The sequence below is a fragment of the Bubalus kerabau genome, chromosome X, assembly GCF_029407905.1.
Source record: "Bubalus kerabau isolate K-KA32 ecotype Philippines breed swamp buffalo chromosome X, PCC_UOA_SB_1v2, whole genome shotgun sequence".
Taxonomy (NCBI): domain Eukaryota; kingdom Metazoa; phylum Chordata; class Mammalia; order Artiodactyla; family Bovidae; genus Bubalus; species Bubalus kerabau.
In genome coordinates, this window is record NC_073647.1 from 156,073,100 (window position 1) to 156,093,469 (window position 20,370).

Below are 20,370 nucleotides of genomic sequence, written 5' to 3' on the forward strand. Positions count from 1 at the left end.
CTGAGGTATAGTTGATTTACAGTATTTGTTAATTTCTGCAGTATAGCAAAGTGACTCAGTGATACACACATATACACTCTTTTATATATACTTTTCCTGAAGACATGTACCATGTCAGAGTAACCAGAGATCAAATTGCCAACAACCGCTGGATCATCGAAAAAGCAAGAGAGTTCCAGAAAAACATTTATTTCTGCTTTATTGACTATGCCAAAGCCTTTGACTGTGTGGATCACAATCAACTGTGGAAAATTCTGAAAGAGATGGGAATACCAGGCCACCTGACCTGTCTCTTGAGAAATCTGTATGCAGGTCAAGAAGCAACAGTTAGAACTGGACATGGAACAACAGACTGGTTCCAAATAGGAAAAGGAGTTCACGAAGGCTGTATATTGTCACCCTGCTTAGTTAACGTATATGCAGGGTACATCATGAGACACTCTGGGCTGGATGAAGCACAAGCTGGAATCAAGATTGTCGGGAGAACCAGCAATAACCTCAGATATGCAGATGACACCACCCTTATGGCAGAAAGTGAAGAAGAACTAAAGAGCCTCTTGATGAAAGTGAAAGAGGAGAGTGAAAAAGTTGGCTTAAAACTCAACATTCAGAAAACGAAGATCATGGCATCTGGTCCCATTACTTCATGGCAGATAGATGGGGAAACAATGGAAACAGTGACAGAGTTTATTTTTTTTGGCTCCAAAATCACTGCAGATGGTGATCGCAGCCATGAAATGAAAAGACGTTTGCTCCTTGGAAGAAAAGTTATGACCAACCTAGACAGCATATTAAAAAGCAGAGACATTACTTTGCCAACAAAGGTCTATCTAGTCAAAGCTATGGTTCTTCCAGTAGTTATGTATGGATGTGAGAGTTAGACTAGAAAGAAAGCTGAGCATTGAAGAATTGATGCTTTTGAAATGTGGTGTTGGAGAATACTCTTGAGAGTCCCTTGGACTGCAAGAAGATTCAACCAGTCCATCCTAAAGGAAATCAGTCCTGAATATTCATTGGAAGGACTGATGCCAAAGCTGAAACTCCAGTACTTCAGCCACCTGATGCGAAGAACTGACTCATTGGAAAAGACCCTGATGCTGGGAAAGATTGAAGGCAGGAGGAGAAGGGGATGAGAGAGGAGGAGATGGTTGGATGGCACCACTGACTAAATGGACATGAGTTTGAGTAAACTCCAAGCGTTGGTGATGGACAGGGAAGCCTGGCATGCTGCAGTCCATGGGGTCGCAGAGAGTTGGACATGACTGAGCAACTGAACTGAACTGATACACAAACAGCTCATACAACTGAACAACAACAGAAAAAAAAACCCTATCAAAATATAGGCAGAAGATCTTAATAGACATTTCTCCAAAGAAGACATATAGATGGCCAGTAGGCACATGAAAAGATGCTCAACAATACTAATTATCAGAGAAATGCAAATGAAAAGTACAATGCAAATCAAAACCACACTGGTCAGAATGACCATCATTAAAAAGTCTACAAATAACAAATGCTGGAGAGGGTGTGGAGAAAAAGGATCCTCCCCTACACTGTTGGTGGGAATGTTAAATTGGTGCAGCCACTATGGAGAACAATATGGAGATTTCTCAGATAACTAAAAATAAAATTACCAAATGGTAAGAACAAAAAAAAAATTTTTTTAATGGTAAGAACAAAATAATGCCAACTTGCAGTGACATGGATGCAACTAGAGATGATCATAATAATTGAAGTAAGAAAGAGAAGAACAAATACCATATGCTATCACTTGTATGTGGAATCTAAAATATGGCAAAGGGGGAAGGAAGAGGAGGGAGGCTCAAGAGGAAAGTGATTCATGTATAATCAGGGCTTATTTGTGCTGTTGTATGGCAGAAACCAACACAAGATTGTAAAGAAAGTTTCCTCCAATTAAAAAATAAATTAAAAAAAAAGAATCATCAGCTCAATACCAGAAAAACAAACAACCCAATCAAAAAGTGGTCAGAAGACCTAAACAGACATTTCTCCAAAGAAGACATACAGATGACTAAAAAATACACGAAAATATGCTCAACATGGCTCATTATTAGAGAAATGCAAATTAAAACTAAAATGAGGTATCACCTCACACTGGTTAGAATGGCCATCATCAAAAAATCTACAAACAATAAATTTTGGAGAGGGTGTGGAGAAGAGGGAATGCTCTTGTACTGTTAGAGGGAATGTAAACTGATACAGCCACTATGGAGAACAGTATGGAGATGCCTTTAAAAATTAGGAATAAAACCACCATATGATCCAACAATTCTACTACTGGGCATATTCCTTGAGGAAGTCATAAGTGAAAAAGACACATGTATCCCAATGCTCCCTGCAGTACTATTTACAACAGCTAGGACATGGAAGCAACCTAGATGTTCATCAATAGATGAATGGATAAAGAAGTTGTACATATATACAATGGAATATTACTCAGCCATTAAAAGGAACACATTTGAGTCAGTTCTAATGAGGTGGATGAACCTAGAGTCTGTTATGCAGAGTGAAATAAGTCAGAGAAAAACAAATATCATATGTTAATGCATATGTATGGAATCGAGAAAGATGGTACTGATGAACTTATCTGCAGGGCAGTAATGGATATGCAGACATGGAGAACAGATTTGTAGACACAGTGGGGGAAGGAGAGTAGGACAAATGGAGAAAACAGCACTGAAACATGTACATTGTCGTATGTAAAACAGATAACCAGTGGGAAATTGCTATATGACAGAGGGAGCTCAAACTCAGTGCTCTGTGACAACTTAGAGAGGTGGGATGGGGTGGGAGATGGGTTCAAGAGGAAGGGGACATATGTATACCTGTGGCTGATTCATGTTGATATATGGCAGAAACCAACAAAAATATTGTAAACCAATTATCCTACAATTAAACATAAAGATTGCAAAAAATAATAATAAATTTTAAAAACATTAAAAATAAATAAGTTAAAATATGGCACAAATGAATCTATCTACAAAACAGAAACAGACTCACAGGCATAGAGAACAGACTTGTGGTTGCCAAGGGAGGGGGGGTGCAGAAGAAGGAAGAACTGGAAAAGTAGGATTAGCAGATGTAAATTACTATATATAGGATGGATAAACAAAAAGGTCCTACTGTATACCACAGGGAACTATATTCAATAACCTATGATAAACCATAATGGAAAAGCACACAAAAAAGAATGTATGTTTATAAGTAAGTCACTTTGCTGTACAGTAGAGATTGGCACAACATTGTAAATCAACTATACTTCAATTAAAAACAACAAAAAAGAAAACAATGCTTCACTCACAATAAACAAAAATTACCTTGAGACAGTTCATAAATCTAAACATAAAGCCTGAAAGTATAAAATTTCTAGAGGAAAACACAAAAATACTGTAATTTTGAATTAGACAATGATTTCTTAGATAGCACAATGTATAAAACAAATAATTGATAAATTGGGCTTCATCAAAACTAACAACTGCTCTTCAAATGATACTATTAAGAAAACAAAAAGATAACCTACAGAACGGAAAAAAATGTTTGCAAAACACAGATCTGATAAAAGATCTGTATCCAGAATATACAAAAAACTGACAACTCAATTTTAAAAAGGCAAACAGAGCCCAATAAAAGCATAATTGGCAAAAGATTTGGACAATCACTTCGCTAAAGATACACAAATGGCCAACTAGCATGTGAAAAAAATGTTTAAAATCATCAGTATTCATGGGAGCACAAGTTAAAGCCACCATGATATATCACCACATAAATGGTTAAAGTTAAAAAGACTGACACTACCAAATGTTGGTAAAGATGAAGAACTGGAACTCATTCATTGCTGATGGTAATAGAAAAACAAGTATTTCTATTAAAATAGAACCTTCTTAGAGCTAAACACAAAGTAAATAAATATTCTTAACTTTAAAACTAATGTTTTGGAATCCAAAGCACTTACTTTATTTTTTTTGTTTGTTTTTTTTAATTTTATTTTATTTTTAAACTTTACATAATTTTTTTTAATTTTTTTTATTTTATTTTATTTTTAGACTTTACATAACTGTATTAGTTTTGCCAAATATCAAAATGAATCCGCCACAGGTATACATGTGTTCCCCATCCTGAACCCTCCTCCCTCCTCCCTCCCCATTCCATCCCTCTGGGTCGTCCCAGTGCACCAGCCCCAAGCATCCAGTATTGTGCATCGAACCTGGACTGGCAACTCGTTTCATACATGATATTTTACATGTTTCAATGCCATTCTCCCAAATCTTCCCACCCTCTCCCTCTCTCACAGAGTCCATAAGACTGTTCTATACATCAGCACTTACTTTAGAAGTAGAACCACACACCAAAGAATAAAATATTCTACTTATCCCTAGATAAAAACAGGAAGAATTCCAGACCCCTTTAGTTTGAGATTAGCCATATTAAATAAAACCAACTCTTTTATTAGAGTTTAGAAACATTTCCTTTTCAATTATCATAGTCATTCAACACCAATGAGCAGACCTATCCTCCTGTGAAGTCCAAAGTCATGTCACATAAAGACTTCAACATACAAAAAGAACCCAAACTCTTTAGGAAATGAGTCAGTGACTCAATAAACCTTCCTTTTCAGTCATTATGGTGTTAAAGTTCACTGAGTTGTTAAGGAGACATCAAAAGTGAGCTTGTGTTCATCGCAGTAATTTAAGGATTCTTTCAGGGTCATGATAAAATCAAAATCATTTGCCCTAAACACTCTTCTTCACTATAAACAGCCTTTACTGCTTTCCCTCGAGCCACATAGCTTCCATGTTCATTTCAATGTTAAATGAAATAGTTTTCCCCTTAAGAGACTATGGTCCTGCCCCATTTTATTTCCTTTATATATAGATATAGATATAGATATATATAGATATATATACAGATATATATCACAGCATCTAGAACAGTGCTAGGCAAACTGAACACGAGTGAATATTCACCAACCTTTAATAAAACATTATTTCTTTTCAAACATTTTGAAAGTCAATCATCTCATTGGAGACTTATTTTATTTCTTACTCTTCCCAAGTTCAATACTTGGCGTATGCAAATGTATAAATTCACATTCAATTTATGCATCAAATGTACAATCAAAGTGAATGCTTAAGCTTACTTTTGAGCAAATAAGGATTTCTGTGTTAGAAAGTATCACTAACTACTTAAACTATCTTAAACTTCAAAGGGCCTTGCACTATACACACTAAACTGTACAGCAAAATATTACAGTGTCCTCCTTGTTACAAATATTCCCAAACTTTAAAAGAAAATGAATTAAACTCTCTGATGGGAAAATGGATAACTCCATTGCAAAGAAACAAATATACCAACTATTTCTCTACTGGACTCTCAAACTACAAAAGCCAATCCATTTAGACCTGTAAACAGAATAATCTTTTTTGTTTTAAACACATACTTTTATTTACAGACATGTACCCATAATCCCATGGGTCAAGCAAGGGTTTATGCCCATCAGAATCAACAAGGCAAGGCCTCTGCCCTCTGGGAGCTCCCCTGCAGGGCTCCCAGGCTGTGTTTCCAACCAGCGTTTAGCAGGTATCAAAGCAAGTCTTGTATGTTTACCTGCTCACCTCTCCTCACACACTACAAAGTGATTGAGAATCACTTATTCTTCCTTATAGTTCTCCCACAACTAGCACAAAGACTTGCACCTAAAAAGAAGTACTCAAACGTTCTGATAGTAACTAAAATCTCACTCTAAGTGTATACATAGGTCTCTACAGGATTACATGAATAACAGATTTAAGTTATTTAAGCATGGAGAGAAACATAGGACATGTACTAGGCTGTTATTAAGGCTTACTTGGGAAGGTAAAGATAAGATAATGGTATGTGTGGAGGCATTATAAATCTATTTTGTGTGATATAATTCTATTTATATAAAATTTTGCATAAGTTTGCATAAAGTAATGCAAAAATATTTTGGTGATCCTCCTTTTGTGCATCACAGGGTGGTGCGATTTTAGGTGAGCTTTATTTTCTTCCTTATATTTTTACGTATGATTTGAATTCTTTACCATAGTATATATTAAATAACCAGAGAAAGTTATTTTCATTTGCGGGAGAATGTACCCTGTCAGTTATTTTTTCTTTTTTAATAATCCCTAAATGCCTGGCTTATCACACAAATTTTAATAAATTATATCGTTACTGTGATGGTTACTGGTAGCCATAACAATTACACAGAAATATTATTTCTAGTGCTCAAAGCCATTACAAATTACTTCATCTCCCTGAGTCTTGGTTTTCCCATGTGTAAATTAAAACTATTACCATCTACATTTTGTACTGTAGCCATGAAATTAAATGCAGTCATGAAATTAAATGAGATAGTGCAGGTAAAGCATCTAGCATAGTATCCTGAACAACTAGAAACTCAAAGACTGTTTTCTATCCCATCCCATCTGTCCTAATTAAAACTCCCCAAGATGAATGAGTTTTAGCATTAACACAACAGCAATTATGCTGTAAAATGAACCTATATTCATACTTTGATTCCTGAGAATTACTTATTCACTTTCAAAGTATAAACTAAAATGTTAAGTTTAAGACATTTTTAAAATAAACTAATAAATATACATATACGTAATGCCCAGACATATAATTACCAAAGAAAGCAGCCACCATCTCCCAGCTAGCACTATCAGAAAGCCTATACATTCTAGCTGGAGTCAAAAAATCTTGATGTCACTCCATATTGGATGACTCTGAAGTATAATTATTCATGAATGTATTATTTCCTTTAGGGTTGGTGAGTATTAAAAACAGCCTTAGGTTTTTTGTGAACTAAAATGGCCTTTATGAACTACTAGAAGCTAGAATAGTTTGGGGATTTGTTTTCCTTTTTTTTCACACATTCATCAACTCTCTTAAAAATCAGAACACAGATAGGTAAAAGGAGGGGTAGGAAATCACATATAATGATTAATTTCTCTCTGGTCTACAAAAGTCCCACTTCAAGATAAACATATACACAAATTGAATGGGAAAGACAAGCACTTGCCTAGCACTGAATACTAGGAGAAATCTGTATAGATTTTGATGTAAAGGAATATTGGTTAATTTAACAGAAAGTATCTTTGACTAACTAATTTGAGAAAAACAGAAGTTGTATTGTCCCTCTTAAAATGCCCCCAGCATTATAATGTAATTCACTTATGTCTTTCAGATACAATAGGACAGACATTATAGAAGTTAGAGGACTACACCATGTTCTTTTAGTAAACTCTGGATAGCATCAATTCATGGTTGAATCTTCAGAACACCTCAAAGATACTGTGGAGTTAGAACATATGACTTACATACCAGATATGCAATACAGCACAGCTGTTATCTTTCTGGAAAATATTAGGACCCTGATCTTCTTTCAAAAATAAAGACATACCTCATTTCCACAGTGGCAGTCTGCAGAAGAAACTGCAGAAAAGCTTAACTTTGCTCTCAATATACTTTGAACTGCCTCAGCACTTAAAAAAAAAAAAAAACTCAAATAAGACCCCCAAAGTAGTTCTCCACGTTACATGGGAGAGAAAATTTTAATGAGAAAAAAAATTAGAAGTTTTGTTTTACTTTTGCCAGAACTAAGAGAAGTTGTTTCACTAAATGCATATAAGGAGCAACGTCACGCTATTAAAAAAAAAAAAAATTCAAATATAAGCCAAAAAAAGTACTAGGTTATAGTATCTGACACTGGCATTTCCTTTACCAAAGACCACAATTACATTAAATCTAGCAGTTGTATCTAGCAGGCTTTGAACAAGGATAGATAGTAGGGGGCAGGGGTCTTTTACAAAATCATTTGTTTTGCAAATTATATCTTATAACAGACTTAAGAGCTGATAATAAATCAAAAATGCTTTGAAAGTCTTACACTGTTTTGAATCATTTTCTTAGTATGATTAAACAATGCAAAACAATGATTAAAGTGGAATTATTCAACCTAAAACTCCTATTGCTCTTATCTGATTCTGGAGAAAATTCTACAATCTTTTTTAAAAAGACCATTTTAAAGAACTATTTAGCAAGTTAATGAGTCCATAATTCTAAGGGCTCTTCCATTATTTGTTTGGGTGTTTTTTTCTTTTAGCCTTTCCCTTGTGTTTTGTTTTGAAAAAAAGGTAATACACCTTGAGTCTCTAATTAGAGACCACTATCTGAACAGTCAATAAAGGATAACATTTTGACAAGGACAGGAACTAAACAAGTCTGACTAGCAGGAAATTTCCTAGGGCCCTTTTAAATTTAGGCTATTACTCAGATGTTCTAAAATGGATGGAATTACAGAATCTCAACCTGAGAGAACATAAACAAAATACAGATGCAAAGCTGAAAAACTAAATGTGTTCCCTCACTAACAGCAAAGTTTGCTACCATATGTACCAAACAGAAGCCCCAAAGGTGGGGATGACGTCCAAATTTAAGCATTCATTATTCACCTGTTCATTCAACCTCCCATTTGACAGATATTAAAATCCAGATTTTTTGAAAGAGTTGTGACCTTAAAAAGAGGTAACACTGAATTTTTATAGGTGTATAAAAGATTCTCAACTGTATCTTTACCAAAGTAATCTTTCCTGATGACCGGAGTTTTGGTAATAAATATAATGATAACACCCATAATACAGAGTTGCTGGGTTCCCTCACTTTCTGTGATCTGGCCTCTACATTCCCTCTTCTAAAACTGCTTTCCAAGGCCCCAGTTACCTCTCAGACATCAAACCCTATTTCAGCATTGAGTCGTACTTCTCCTTGACACTTTAGGAGCCCTCTGTGATAGATCCATCAACCCAGACACCTCTCCTCTTTGAGCCCCACGTGTTATTTATTCCCTGGTTGTCCTACATCTATTATCCCTCTGTGTCTACTTCCTCTCGCTCTCCTAGCCATTGATCTTCTCTAGTCACTCAGTCTCTTTCTCTACATTCTAGAAACTTTTAGAATCTAGAATCTCATTCTATTTCATGGTTCATGCAAATTTCTATGTGGATAACTCCTATATCAAAGCCTCTTGTCCCGACCCCTCTCCAAAATGTCTACTCTAGCCAAGTGAACATCACTCTGAATGCCTCACAACATCAAATACAACATACTTCTAAAAATCAAATTCTGGGGATACATGGAGGTCCAGTGGTTAGGACTCTCAGCTTCCACTGCAGAGGACCCAGGTTCCAGCCCTGGTTGGGCAACTAATATCCAGCAAGTCGCATGGCATGGCCAAAAAAAAGCAACAAACAAAATCAAACTCTTTTGCCCTCCAAAATGAGTTTCTCTCCCTCTGCTGCCTACTCTAGACATTACAAACTACCAATCTTTCTGAATTAGAAGTCATCTCACTTTTCACTTTCATGCATTGGAGAAGGAAATGGCAGCCCACTCCAGTGTTCTTGCCTGGAGAATCCCAGGGACGGGGGAGCCTGGTGAGCTGCCATCTATGGGGTCGCACAGAGTCAGACACGACTGAAATGACTTAGCATAGCATTGAGTACCCTACTCCTCTGTCCAATATCTTATCAGTTACCAAGTTCCGTTGATTCTTGAAGCTTAGAAAGAAAGTAGTGAAAGAAAAACGATTCAAATCTAGGTGTGTCAGACACCAAAACAAAAGACAGAGCTCCAAACACTGTTCCTGCTTTACAAGGGAGAAGTAAGGAGACAGACACCCTGCACAGAATGGATCCTTGAAGACAGGAAAAAATGAAGATTATGGTCCCTGGGGTCTACTGATGGTGGTGCTGGCAGTGGTAATAATAAATACTAAGAGCTGTCACCTACTGAGCTCCTGCTAAATGCGTGGTACCCTACTAGAAACCTACTCTGGTTCACTTTTGTATTCTGTAATATCTATCCACCAGGTCTATCACAGAGTAGGGCCCCCAAATGTTTGCTAAATTAGTAAATCTGTTGTGCTACAGTATGCTTATATCTAAACCATATAGTCCTAGAATATTGTAGTTTTTAAAAAAATTTAGTGAGATTTTCTTTTGGCTGTCATTGTTCTCCATTCTCTCCTGCAATGTCTACTCTATAGCTTAGAGTCTAAATCAATGAGCCAAGGATAAAATTCTGTGGGATCTGAGACAGTCCCCCACTCCCACAACTTCCTCCTTTCCAACATCTGATAGACCTTCATTTTTTTTTTACTCTGAATTTGATTTCTAAAATGTTTGAAGTCTCAAAAAGACAGGCCCAAATACAAATGTTGTTATTATAAGTATTTTTCCAAGGAGAAGAACTATGTGTACTATGCTGTACCAGAATTCAGTTTATAAATTCCAACTACATAACAGTTGAACTAAAACATGTGCTTTAAACCAATATTCACAAAAAAGAGAGAAAAGACACAGAACCTACACACAAAATAATTTAGTGGCAAAAATATTTCATTATATCCCCTTGAGCATAATCAAAAGTATAAGAAGTTTCAAGGCTAAAAGCCTTGAACATATGGTTGCTGGTGGTTTTAAAGAAAAGGTTGAAATAGGTGGTCAAAGTTATATACACACAGAAATCACCACAGACTCTTAATGAAATAGCACAGGTAGAATGCTTTTTCCTTTTTAGTCTGCTGCTGCTGCTGCTGCTGCTACTGTTTTCAAACTTGAAACACAAATGCAAAAGTTCTTTATTGCTCAGTCAATATGCAAGATAACAGAGAGTCTAAATTAACTGCATAAAACAACACCTTTAAGTTTTTCATTTTGACATGAAAAGTTTATTATTTTGATTTCAAGAAGTACTGCACATTTACACCTAAATGCAAAAGCACTTATTGATTTAATTGAAATATATTATAGCTATATATTTTCCATTGACAAAGAGAAACTGGCTCTTTTAACTAAAAATTTGTTCCTGGTAAGATGATTACCTTGATACAGTTTAAAAAAGTGTATACAGTTGGTCCTCAGTATCCACAGATGCAGAACCCACGGATACAGAGGACTGACTGTACTAATCCATTTTATAAGGTACTTGAGCACCTGTAGGTTTTGATATCTGAGGGGGTCCTGATACCAACACCCCATGGATACAGAGAGACAACTGTAGGATATCCATTGCACAGCTTAAGTTTTAAACTGGACATGATTCATCACTTTAAGATTTCACAAGCACCTACTCGATTTACTCAGTAATCAAATTTCCCATTTTCTGATCTATTTATCAAATTAATCAGGAAAACACCTCAATTCTAAGGCTGCAATTACCTTTAAAAATAAAATCCCATCTCTGAATTGCGAATAATCAAAATCAATGTTTTTAGCAGTGAAGATGTATCAAAACAAGTTTCCTGGAGGAGCAGTTTTAATTATGCTTTAGTAAAGTCTGACCCCAACGAATTAGAAATTAGTTATTTTTCTGTGTCAAAGCAAACTCAAGAAGAAAACAACTATTTTTAAGAATTTTTAATTTATCTAAAGAATTAAAGTCTCCAAGTTAAATAATCCCCTACAATTTTAAAACAATACATATACGAAATCTATGCATTTAATTAAAAAGTATGTCATGTCAGAAAACAGATAAATGAAAGAGCTGCCAAAATCCCAGTTTATAGTTGTAAATTCCTAAGGTTTTAAAGCACAGCCACAGGCTAATTGCCCAAAGACCTGCTGCCCACAGACATTTGCAGATGACTGAAGTTAATAGCCGGGCATGTCAATTTACTACAGGCAGCTCTCAGTGCGGACATTGTGACAAAAGAATTGGGTCAGGTTACAGCCTGTCCCTATTATCACGTCTAGATTTATGGTTTCTAACACTGGCCCTACAAGAAATAATGGAAATGATGACAGCAACAATCCCTGCTAGACAACAGATTACAGAAAAGCAAGTAATAAACCATAATCTGAAGTGACCAGAAAACTAAACATCCCTGACCATACTTCAAACATGAAGCAGGTGTCAGTAAACGACCTATTTAAATATTTCTACAATCTCTCAAAATCTCAACACAAAAAAATCTCAAGAGTCTATAATCTAAAACCAAGCAATATATAAATGTATTTAAATTACTGAGTACTATATTTTAATTCTTTTAATAATCAAAGACAGTGTAGTTCATTTGAACGGTTTATCAAATTCTACCAAATTAATAAAAAAACAAAGAGAATAATGATCATTACCTTTCAAAACCCTTTCAAGTATACTGTAAAACATTCCAAATAATACTTCACATCTTTCAAAAGGAAAAAAAAAAAAAAGGCAGTTTCACAGCAAAGGGCACAAGTTTACAACTGTATTCAGGGAGGCAAGAGAACCGAAGAAACATGTGATTTACTCACTGCTTAATTTAAAACTAAAAGAAGTTTGTCAATACATCTGCTTATAAGACTATGTCAAGGCTACAAGGTACCCAAGCAAATAGAGCTGTTTGTTTGGAGTTCAGCACCAGTTAACCCTTATGAGAAACAGAGGTCGAGAAAAATCAAATATGTATTCTACACACAAAAAGCAAAGAGAATTCCATCACCTTTCCCGAGAAAAGCAAGTGTTCTCAAGATATGCCCTAGAATTGCAATATATCTGTCCCTTCTGAAGTTTACAATGGCACGTTACCATAAAAGGTGGGCACTCTCTTTCCGCTCTTACACAACAATTTGCTCCTATAAACTTAGGAAGAGGCAGAGTCACAGCCATAAACACAGGTCACAAGTAGTAGGTAGTCAAATACTCTGTACCTTCAAATGTTTCCCAGCTCTTTACTCATACAAAGCATATTCTTTTTTTAACTCCTTAATTAAATAAGAAACTCACTAGTCTATGTCAGATGAATATGAAATTAAACTGAACAGCACCATTATATAAACTGCTTATAGGAGCCTCAAATCTTTCACTATTAACACAGTAAGATATTCTCATTTATTTAAAACCTTTCCACCACATGCCTAAAAAATGAAAGCAAGAGAAAAGTTTAGGGATATATGTTTAGTAGAAGTCACTTAGCATAAAAATAACTAGTATTATTATTTCTAAAGTAACCAAGGATTACTTTATATTAGATAACATAAAGACAAAATAAGCAAAAATGCCTTCCTCATGAAAACCAAACAGCACATGCATATTTCAAATCTTAATTTTTTTTTAATTTTCTGAAGTTAGCCTACTTTTTTTTTTAATTTTATTTTATTTTTAAACTTTACATAACTGTATTAGTTTTGCCAAATATCAAAATGAATCCACCACAGGTATACATGTGTTCCCCATCCTGAACCCTCCTCCCTCCTCCCTCCCCATTCCATCCCTCTGGGTCGTCCCAGTGCACCAGCCCCAAGCATCCAGTATCGTGCATCGAACCTGGACTGGCAACTCGTTTCATACATGATATTTTACATGTTTCAATGCCATTCTCCCAAATCTTCCCACCCTCTCCCTCTCCCACAGAGTCCATAAGACTGTTCTAGCCTACTTTTAAGAACCGTCACCTCTGGTATCTTAAAAAATGTTCTCACTACAGTAAAGGCATTTCTACTCTTAAGAGTAACCAAAGCCCAAACTAGTTAGAGCCTAGAAAACTTACTTGCCACTAAATCATGCCAAGCTATTTTAATCTAAAATAAACAACAGCGGTTTCTCTCATTTATTTCCCCAAGACAAAAGGATTATAAAGATTAAGAGCCCAAGCTAAGGTAGGGTAAACTTATTCTTTCAAACTGACCCACATCTGCCGTTTTCAAAACGTCCAGGCTTTTGCTTCCTAAAATCAATAATCACTTCAAATTCTAAAATATGATGGATGTAGTAATTTTCAGACATTAATAATGTTCCTTAAATTCCTAAGGGTATTTGATTTTCTCACTCCAAACTACAAAATACCTGGTAATGCCAGACCAATATTCATACCATACCCCTCACAGCTCTACCAGCTGATGGCTAGCAGAGTTCACTTAATTCATATCTTAACATATCCTAAAAACCTGGAATATTACTAGGAAGAGACAATTTGACTCCCAGGGAGATGAGCTAAAAGAGAACATGACCTCAGATTTCCATTCACACCTGGCATAAATGTAAAAAGGAACAGACAGAGTAACCTGGCCAAAAAAAAAAAAAAAAAAAAAATTGAGGTGACTAATGACTCAAATAGCAAAGGATCCTTTGCACCCTTCAGTGTTCCAGTTTCTAAAGTTCCAACAGTCATTTCTATTAACCAAAACGGGGGGAGGGGGCAGTAAATTTTCAAGTGCAATTTTCCTCCTCCCTCCCTCTCTCCCCACACTCTAAGAGCTCAAGCTAAAATTGGGATTTGGGCCTTCCTTAAATGGAACAAGGGGCTACATCATTCTCATTCAAAAAAATTGGCATTTACTCAGCCTTCACAAGGCATTTTACTATCATCAATTATTTCTCAGTGAGGCAGTGCAGGATTACCCTGACCATTTCACTGATGCGGAAACAGACACCAACAGCAAAGGGAACAGGGGCAGGAAGAGGGGTGATAGGAAGCATCTGGGAGGAACAGGCAGGCAGCTAAAAAGGAACAAACCCTAAAGAAAATGAGAGTCACATCTGGCTTATAGCTGACCATCATAACCCTTGTTATTTTTTAGCTCAGAGAGACTTCTGAAATGTTATGAAAAAAAGAAAGGGCTCTAAATTGTCACTTAATATCTAGTTACAGCCTAAACTACTCAGCCATAGAAGTTACTTAGCATTAAAAAATACCCACTCTCCAGAACCCGTACTGATTTCAATTTATACCAGTAATTCATTTTCTCCCTCAAGCCTAACCAGTATGACATCTGTTTGACCCAAAAAATAATCTCTCATAAAATATATAGCTTTGGGCTTCCTTGGCGGCTCAGTGGTAAAGAATCTGCATGCCAATGCAGGAGACACAGGTTCGATCCCTGGTATGGGAAGATTCTACAGGCGGTGGAGCAATTAAACCTATGGCTACAAGTACTGAACCTGTGCTCTAGAGCCCAGGAGCCACAACTACTGATCCCATGTGCCACAGCTACTGAAGCCTGCATGCCTAGAGCCCATGCTCTGCAACAAGAGAAGCCACCACAATGAAAAGCCCATACACCACAACTACAGAGTAGCCCCTGCTGGCCACAAGTAGAGAAAAGCTGGCACAGCAATGAAAACTCAACACAGCCAAAAATAAATACATAAAATTGTTTTAAAATATATATATAGCTGTGTATAATCATAACAAAAGAGGAATAAAGTTAATATCACATAAATCAGAAATAATTCAAGACTCAAATTTTGTTTAGAGAATTATGACCAAAACACTGACTCCCTGAATTGGCCACTGAAAGAAAAAGACTACTTGTTCTACATTCATAATGATTTTCTTAACTATAATCTTGAGATTTTCAGTAATAAACTACTAATGGGAAGCCTTAAACACCCTAGAAATCAGCACACACAGCAGTAGGTTGAACTGAACGCCATACTACAGACAGCACAGGTACTTAATAAAGATGTGTTGATTGAACCATAAATCAAAAGGACTGACCAACTGCTGCCTCAAGAGAAAAATCATCTCTTTAAAGACTGACTCCAGTTTTTTTGTACATATGACATCATTAACTTTAAAGCATCCTCACACATTAACAATGTAGTTTGCCCACATTAATCTTTTTTAGAAGTATCAATTTCAAAACAAATCAGGTTCTCTGGGGGGAAACAGGTATACATCCTTGGAAGAGTATGAGGTTGTGTGATATACATGAAATTTATTCAAAAATGACAGAGCCACTGAAAGTACTGTTCGGCTAAGTTTTTGAAAAAAATCCATCCGACTGTTTTGAAGAATATGGATAAAGACATAGACAAACAAATTCAAGGCATCATGTAAGTACTGATGAACTCTAGTCTCAAAATCCCAAATGGACTCAATTCCAAAAGCTATTTTCACATTCCTGCCATTGAATATACAAAACCACAAACATAGTTAAAGAAAACATTCATCCGTGGAAACACATTTAATGAGTAAGAAAAAGAATGGTAAGAAAGGCAAAACTGTCCTTATTGAACATTTCCAAGCAGTGTTATTGAAAAAAAAAATGCGTCTATGAGTTATAGTTAAAACGCAACTGATTGTCATAGGAAGTTGTACTGCATAAATGTTACACATTTTATAATACTCTTTCCCCAAAACAGACATATGAACATCTCGGAAAGAAAACCATCTCCAATAGCTTTGTATATCATATGATCATAAGGAAGTATTCACTTTCTCTGCCTCAGTTTCCCCTCCTAACCGCCCCATGCACTCTTAGAGACGTCTGTCCTAAAGTCAACCTACAGGTAAGTTGTAAATGCTAATCTAATTCTTCAAAGTAGAGGCTAGTTCCAAATTGTAATCACACTTTATAATGAATGACAAATGTATTACAACCTTTAAAAAAAAAAAATCAATAGTCTTAAACGTAAACTTGTCACTACCTGTGCTGCCCTAACATTTGGGGTGAGGGACGAGGGGAAGGTGGCGCGAATTTACAGCTCAGCCCTCAAAGTTACGTACAACTTCAAGACGCAAAATCTAGTCAACTCTCCTACTCGCTCTCCCCCTGGCGATTCACACTAGAATGTAGCACAACCACTATCCAGGTGGAAAAAGCGAGAACGCTATCTCGAAAAAGAACAGTGGTCCTGCGACCCAGTCTTGCCGCGATACCGCGGCGGCCGCCTCGCCGTTCCCGAGAGCAGCAGACCCACTCTTCGGCCCCCCACTCCCACCCGCACCCCACCGCCAGAGCCTGCCGCGCCCTCCCGCCCCCTATCTCCCCCGAGAGCGAGGCACCAGCGCTGCCCCCAACCCATCCGCCCCGAGCCCCGGGCCGCGAGTCTAACGTACACACCTGGCACCGGGGCCCAAGCCCGCGCTCGGCCACAAGCGCATCCTTCCCAACTGACATTTCCTTCAGAAACTCCAAAAGTTCTCTCACAAGTCTCCGGAAAACTCCGGGACCAGTTTCAACACAGACCACCAAAGTCATCCCTACTCCTCAGCCCCGCCGCCCACCTGCGTTGTCCCGGGACCCCAGCCCGGCCCCACCCACGGGCGGAGGATGCTCTAGAAGGTGCTGTCCGCGCTTCGGGTCAGGGGACCGTTGGAGTGAGGCCTCCGAACGCCGCGGGCGGGATGGGCCGGTGCCGGGCGACCGGGCCCCAAGTGTGAGGGGCGGCGCGAGAGCGATTGAGGGGCGTCGCGGAAAGCGCTACGCGGGGCAGGGGAGTCCCGGCCTTGGGGGCGAGGCCGCCGAGGGGTAGGGGACCTCGGGGGTGAAGCCTCGGAGAGTGGCTGACTGGAGTGAGGGACCAATCTGGGGCCGGACCCCGCGGAGCGGTGAGGGGGCGTTCCTCGCGGGGGACGCGCCGCCGGAGACTCCCTACCTTCTGCGGAAAACAGCCAGAGCCCAGAACGCCAAAACTCCTCCTCTCTGGTCTTCACGGAGCCCGGAGTCGCCTCACACCTCGAGTCTCGTCGGCGAAAAAAGCGAAATTCTGTCACACAGATCCCGCGAGCCAGAACCGGTCTTCACACCGCCGCCGCCATGTTTGAGAAGCCGCGCGCGAAGCCGCGCATGCCCCGCAACCGCCACCGCGGCCCCGCCCCCTCCCCTCCGTCCGCGTGCCCTGCGGTTGCCGCAGCCGCGCACTTTGACCGTTTGCCGCGTGCGGGGCCCGAGCCGGGGGCTCTGCCGGAAGCTCCTGCGGCCGGTGGCCAACAGTGAGACTCTGCAAACCCGGGCAAGACCTTGGCAGTTTTCCCTCGTCCGCTCCCCCCAACCCCGCCCCAATCTGCCCTCCCGCCAAAAAAAAAATTAAAAAAAAGTCGCAGCCCCTGCACCCAAGACCGTGGTGGGCCCCCAACTGGGAGCCCAGGATGCGCATCAAGTTTCATCCAAGGGGAACGCTCTCCCCTTAGCCATCGACTGTGACTCTCGGCCACCGCCCACCCTGGCCACGCACCGAAAAGGCAGGCGCTTCCCTAGGAGCTCGAGCAAATTCGATGAGCAAGGAAAAAGCAGTTCGTTAGAGCAGCTTGAGCAAAGCCACTCCTTCGCGGGTTGCAGCATAGTCCTCGAAACAGCTTTTCTTTTTTTTCCATGAGTTTTTGCCAGCAATCCCCTCCAGCTCCACATTCCAGATTTAGTTGTTCCTTTAAACCCAGGCTTGAGCTAACGGGAACTAGATTAACCTGGAGAGTAAAATAATTTGCTCACAGGCTTGAAAGTACTTGGGAGCGTCTTCGAGAGTGGGTTTTGGGGTCTCCTCTGCTCAATCCCCTGGCCAGGAACCCAGAGGTTTGCGCAGGTGGAGGTCGCACCTAGGGGCAGGGGGCGGGCGTTAAAAAAAAAGCTCCAAAGGGAATCTCTCCCGCACAAAATGTAGCAGACAAAAAAAAAAAAGAACAGAGAAAAACATCCCATTCCTCGTTGTGAGGTTGGGTATCGGCAGATTTAAAACTTTTGTCTGAAAAATAATACAATGTGCTGTGTTAGCTAAAAGTAAACCATTGGCAGGCCTTTCTCTTTACAACTTATTCCAAAAGTTGGATGAAAGTTTTGCATCCATGATCTGCTTAACTTAGTACATGAGTTTTACTTAGGACATGAGTTTTAAAATCATAATTCGGGAATAGAAACCGAAAATTTTTTTTAAAAAATGCGGAATATATCCATTTTCTACAATGCAGAATAAAATTATTTTCATAGGACACTACTTATGCAATGTTAAACAAGGACCAAATTAAAGTATTATTTATTGTATCTGAACACTAGAGAATAGCACAAGATCAAATTGCATCCTTTAAAATGAATAAATAAATGTTAGTGCAAAATTCAAGAAAATTTGAAGATGAAAATAGAAAAATTAGGCCATTATTAGGTGCAAACTAGGGCTTCCCTGGTAGCTCAGACAGTAAAGCATCTGCCTGCAATGCGGGAGACCCGGGTTCTATCCCAGGGTCAGGAAGATCCCCTGGAGAAGGAAATGGCAACCCACTCCCGTACTCTTGCCTGGAAAATTCCATGGATGGAGGAGACCGGTAGGCTACAGTCCATGGGATTGCAGAATCGGACATGACTGAGCAACTTCACTGGTTCACTGGTTCAGGTGCAAATATTAAAGTGAGATTTGTTGCATCAGTTGTATATTATCACATAGGAGGAAAAGTTGAAATGGTCTAAGATGAAGGTTCAAAAATGTTTTTAAAAGCTAGAAAGTTACCTTTAACAGAAAAAAAAAAAACAGATTTAAGTTTAATCTTAGCAAACCCTTAGTATGGGCTACTGAGGGGGGTAAATTTGTAATTACTGGCCATCGTCTTTCTAATCCTGATGCAGTAGAAATATCTGAAATTCATCCTGCATTCTCTGAAAGACTTATCACTAAAGACTCTTACACATACAGACCATTTATTAAGTTGTAGAAATAGTACTCTGATTATAAACTGCCTGTTTCAAGAATCCCTCATCTACTTCCCATATTTCCCATGAAATTACTGAAGCCCTAATTCTAATAATGTAATTCACATTATCTATATTAGAATATCTTCTCAATGACTGTGATCACGTAGGCATTTATAGAAGAGTCTCCTTGTTATATTAAATGTTATTAACAATAACAGCCACCATCTATTGAGCACCTACCAAGTGCTGAGAATCATGATAGCCTCTTTAGATACATAATTTTCAATATTCCTAACATTCTTTCACAAAGTTCTTATTCCCATTTTATAGAAGAGGAAATGTAACATTACATCCCAAATAAGTGCCAGAATCAGCTTCTGAATATACACTTGAAATGTCCCTATCCCTTCCAACTTAGTCATCAATCATATGCTTTTGTCATAGATCATGTATTTTGTTCAGTTGCTCAGTCGTGTCTGACTCTTTGAGACCCCATGAACTGCAGCACTCCAAGCTTCCCTGTCCTTCACTAACTCCCAGAATTTGCTGAAACTCATGTCCATTAAGTATCCATGATACCATCCAATCATCTCATCCTCTGTCGCCCCCTTCTCCTGCCTTCAATCTTTCCCAGCATCAGTCTTTTCCAATGAATTGGCTCTTTGCATCAGGCGGCCAAAGTATTAGAACTTTAGCCTCAGTCCTTCCAATGAATATTCAGGGTTGATCTCCTTTAGGACTGATTGGTTTGATGTCCTTGCTGTCCAAGGGACTCTCAAGAGTCTTTTCCAGCACCACAGATTGAAAGCATCAGTTCTTCAGCACTCAGCCTTCTTTATGGTCCACCTCTCACATCTGTACATGACTACTGGAAAAACCATGGCTTTGACTATACAGACCTTTGTCAGCAAAGTGTATATAGACATCCAATAAAAATTATTTT

The 20,370-nt window shown here is 38.5% G+C and overlaps 1 protein-coding gene across 1 annotated transcript in view; it reads right to left on the reverse strand.

The window, feature by feature from the left end:
* The window catches only part of SCML2 (Scm polycomb group protein like 2), a 98,847-nt gene extending 81,189 nt beyond the window's left edge, over positions 1-17,658 (reverse strand). The window contains exon 1 of the mRNA XM_055563399.1: positions 17,407-17,658. The gene's annotated coding sequence lies outside the window, so the exon portion shown is untranslated. The remainder of the gene's footprint in view (positions 1-17,406) is intronic.
* Between the last annotated feature and the right edge of the window lie 2,712 nt (positions 17,659-20,370).